The sequence below is a fragment of the Saccopteryx leptura genome, chromosome 2, assembly GCF_036850995.1.
Source record: "Saccopteryx leptura isolate mSacLep1 chromosome 2, mSacLep1_pri_phased_curated, whole genome shotgun sequence".
Classification (NCBI taxonomy): domain Eukaryota; kingdom Metazoa; phylum Chordata; class Mammalia; order Chiroptera; family Emballonuridae; genus Saccopteryx; species Saccopteryx leptura.
The window spans coordinates 217299739-217304177 of record NC_089504.1 but is presented as its reverse complement, the minus strand read 5'-3'; the positions used below and the strand labels follow the sequence as shown (position 1 = coordinate 217304177).

The window sequence follows — 4439 nt, the reverse complement described above, 5'->3', positions numbered from 1 at the left end:
TATTTCCTCTTTCTCCCTTTGTAGAAATACTTTCCTAGATCTTTAATGCCACTGTTCCATGCTAATGGAAGAAAACAGAAAAAAATCTGTTTGCAATACTTATTCTGCCTCTCCCTAACTTAGTTTATGAAATAGTTACTTGCATTTTTCTTTCCCTGAAAATTATCTCTAATAATTTCATTTTTCATCTCAGCCTCTGGGCACTTCCCCTTTCCTCCCTTCACTCTCATCTCCCAGCCCCTCTTCGGCCCCCACCTCCTGGCAGGCTAGGGAAGGAGGGGCGCCCAGAGGATAAGATGGGGGGAGACACCTGGACATTGAAGACAGAACACCACCAAGAGCAGAATCTTTGCACCAGAGACTAATTCTTCAGGGTGCCCCCATCTTCCCCTCATTTCCCAGCCTCCATGGTTGGGCATCTGGCAGGTATAAAGTGGAATTTCCTTAAAAATGGAACATGGGACCTGGGTGAGTAGCTCAGTTGGTTAAAGCATTGTTCTCAATATGCTAAGGTTGTGAGTTCAATCCCTGGTCAAGGCACAGACAAGAATCAACCAATGAACGCATAAATAAGTGGAACAACAAATTCATCTATCTATCTATCTATCTATCTATCTATCTATCTATCTATCTATCTATCTATCATCTATCAATCAATCAACTATCTATCTCTCCCCTCCTTTCTCACTCTAAACTCAATAATAAATATTTTAAAAATGGAGTTTGGGGGATAAAGTGCAAACCAAGCAATTGAAACTATATAATTATAAGGGAAGTGAATGTAGCTGACTGCTGATTGAGCACATGACCCTGCATGCCCTCAGGACATCAAGTCACTGGCTCAGGGGGCAAGGAGGCTTGTCCTTAGGAACAGTGTGCATTTAGGAGCACTCAGAGTGACAGGGAGTCTGATTAGTCACAGGAACTGCTTGCTAACAATGACTATTGCTAATACTGGAACAGGCTGCCTGTTGAGGCAGGAAGTGCCTCCCCACCGGAAGTTCTCAAGCCCAGTTTGGCCCACATGTCAGTGATGCCTTAGTAGAAATTCCTGCTGGGGTTGAGTTCTGGCTGGACAGTCCTCTGATGAGCTCGTCTTGTGTTCACCTGCTTGGTATCCATGCTTCTTCTCAGAGTGCCCTAAGATAGCCTGGTGAAGCACGATGGCCCAATCTTTCTGTATGGTTCTATTGGGACTGACTTTCCTTTGGCCCACTCAGAACATGTGACTCAAACTAGGCCAATTGGTATTTGGCTACTCCCTGAACACAGCAGCTGGCTGCCAGTTGACAGGGTGCATGCCTAGATCTGCTGGGAGGGCTGTGCAGAGACAGCAAACTGAGGAAGGAGCCAGCAGAGAGAAAGCAGAGAGCTGCATGTAGACCAGGGGCTGGGGACATAGAATGGGTGCTTGGTCCTGGCAGGTCTGAAACCAGTGCACCTAGACCCTTTCTGTTACCTAAGACAATGCATTACCTTTAGCATAAGCAGGTTGGACTTGGGTTTCTGTCCTTTATAATCAAGAATCCTGATACAAATGTCACATATCTCAGTGGTTTTCAACCTCTGGTTTGCGGACCGGTGCCAGTTGGCCAGAAACTTCATGCCAGCTATAATCTTCATACAACAGCATACAACCCCAACCCCAGCAGGAATTTCTACTAAGGCATCACTGACATGTGGGCCAGCATAATATTTCTGGCAGACTGGCACTGGTACGTGAACCAGCCATTGAAAAACACTGATAGCTTTGCGCAGTGGCAGTATCGTAGCCAATGAGGTTTATCCGAGGCGCGATTATTGCTAATTAAAAACTTTTCCCAAAACCCCGCTGTGACGACTTGAAAAACACTGATATCTGGCCCTGGCTGACTGGCTCAGCAGTAGAGTGTCAGCTTGGCATGTGGAAGTCCATTCCTGGTCAGGGCACACAGGAGAAGCGTCCATCTGCTTCTCTACGCTTCTCCCTCTTTTTCCTCTCCGTCTCTCTCTTCCTCTCCCGCAACCAAGGCTCCATTGGAGCAAAGTTGTTCCAGGCACTGAAGATGGCTCCATGGCTTCCACCTCAGGCTCTAGAATGGCTCCATAGGAAACTGAGCAATGCCCCAGATGGGCAGAGCATCACCCCCTGGTGGGCATGCAGGGTGAATCCTGGTTAGGTGCATGTGGGAGTCTGTCTGGCTGCCTTCTGGTTTCTAACTTCAGAAAAATACAAAAAATACAAAAAAGAAAAGGAAAACACTGATATCTGACCTACTCTACCATGTGCTTATTTTCTAATTTGGCACAAAGGGGTAACATTAGTGAGAATTAGAATTAGAGTGCTTGCTATGTACCATGCATAGTGGGAAGAGCTTGACATGCATTATTTCCTGTGTGTCTGAGATCAAAATTATCTCAATGTACAAATATATACTGAGGGCTCTTCCAGGGGCCTATAACAGAAAAGCCAGCAGCTCAAGTCATGCCAACAAGGACCCAGTTTGCCACTGTCTTCCCTCTTTGGCATCATTGTCAGGCTCTGCATGCTGTCCCCTTGGCCATTCCCAGGAGCCCAGCCAGCATCCATCACCTTACATCCCTGGTTCCTGACCAACTACTGCTACAAATCACATGGCATAAAACTGGGGGCCAGGGCCTAGGGGAATTTCCTGAAGGAACTCTAGGCATGCTCCTAAGAGTGAGGAGACTAGATTCTGGACAGAGAATAGATGCCAGCACAACAGGACCACAATGTCCTGTCATTTGTCCTATCACAAGCTGAAAAGTGTTCGGCCAGATTCCCACAGAGAATCCTGCCCCAGCTGCGTTCCAGGCAAGCCCCTCCTGCTTTGTGTCCTAGCTGCCCCTGGAGCAAGTGTTGGCTGTAGGGCTGTCCCCTACCCCAGGCTTCAGAGGTGAGGCACCTTGGTCTCTGCCTTTTGGCTTACTCTTCCCAGGAGGTTGTGGATTTGAATCCTTTTTCCAGAACATTCAGGGGTTGTTGGCTTTCCTGTTCAGTACATTTAAAGAACTACATGACCTCCTGGGCCTGTGCACATGGAGAGCAGCACCTGGAAATAGAGCAGATAGAATAGAGGTAATGCACCAACTCTTCAAGTGAAATTGTTCAGACAAAAGCAGGGCTGTCTCCTCCTCAAAGTCATACATCATACCCCCTTTGATTTGAAGGGAGAATTTAGTTATGGTCATCAGATGTGTGGGTGTGAAGGTCACCTGCCTGGCATGACAAGCTGTGCCCCCCCCTTTTTAATTAATTAATTTATTTATTCATTTTATAGAGGAGAGGGAGAGACAGAGAGAGAGAGAAGGGGGGAGGAGCTGGAAGCATCAACTCCCATAGGTGCCTTGACCAGGCAAGCCCAGGGTTTCAAACCAGCGACATCAGCATTTCCAGGTCGACTCTTTATCCACTGCGCCACCACAGGTCAGGCAAGCTGTGCCCCTTTTCTAGGCAAGAAGAAAGTCAGGGGCTTGCCCATCTGAGGCATGGTGGGGAGGGAGACCCCAGTGAGCTGGAGGTGAGAAGAAATTCATTCTCTTGTGTGGTTCCAACATGAAAACTGCTGAACAAAAAGCACTGACCTCTGAAATTGGGAGTAAAGAATGCCTTGTCACATGGTTACCAAGAAATGGTTCCACTTATATATAATAAAGGCTTTAGCAGACACCAGGCCATCTGATATTCCAGTATGGGGCCAAATAAGACAGAATCTGGAGTGTCATTCCTTATTTAGTTACATGAATGCAGCTGTGGGCCAGGTACTGGGCCAGGCACTGAAACATCATCCTGCAAAAGCAAGCCTTTTTCTGTGTTGAGGGGTGGGTGTGTGGGTGGAGGGGGAGGACAGAAACCTGGACATCTTCACCTGAGTTACCAGACCTTTGTTACCAGCCCTTAGTTCTGTGACTGGCACAAAGCACTGTTGCATATAGGACTGTGCATTGCCTCAGTGTGTGGGGGGTGAGAGCTGGTCACCCCAGATACTGAGCTGTAGTTGGGAAGAGGGTGTTGGAGTGGTAATCTCTTCATTAGTCTTCAGGATCCTACCTGGCAGAGAGGTGCCCAAGAAAGAAGAAAAGAGAAGATTCCCCTGTCCCTTGCCCTCCCCCTCCGGATTTCTGGTCTGGCCGCACTGGTGCGTGCTTTCAGGTAGCGGTCCTGGAGGGGAACCCTGCTATCTGTTGGAGCCATGGGCAGCTGGCCCAGCCCTTGCGAGTTTTCGGACTCGCAAGTTCCGAGCCTGGGGAGAGAGCCCACAGCGCCTGCTAGGCCCAGGGGTGTGGGTGGGGATAGTGGGGATGCAACGAAGCTGCGGCAGCTGCCTACAGCAGGAGCAAAACAAGAGCAAGCGCACCTGCCGGCCCCGCCCCGTCCCGCACACTGGCCAATGTCAGGACGTGGGCGGGGCGTGGGCGCGGCCGACGCAGGGCGGGGC

General features: G+C 49.1%; 1 pseudogene; it reads left to right on the top strand.

Moving 5' to 3' along the window:
- The first annotated feature begins 1746 nt into the window (after positions 1 to 1746).
- LOC136396369 (U4 spliceosomal RNA) lies at positions 1747 to 1922 on the top strand (annotated as a pseudogene).
- Positions 1923 to 4439: the final 2517 nt, after the last annotated feature.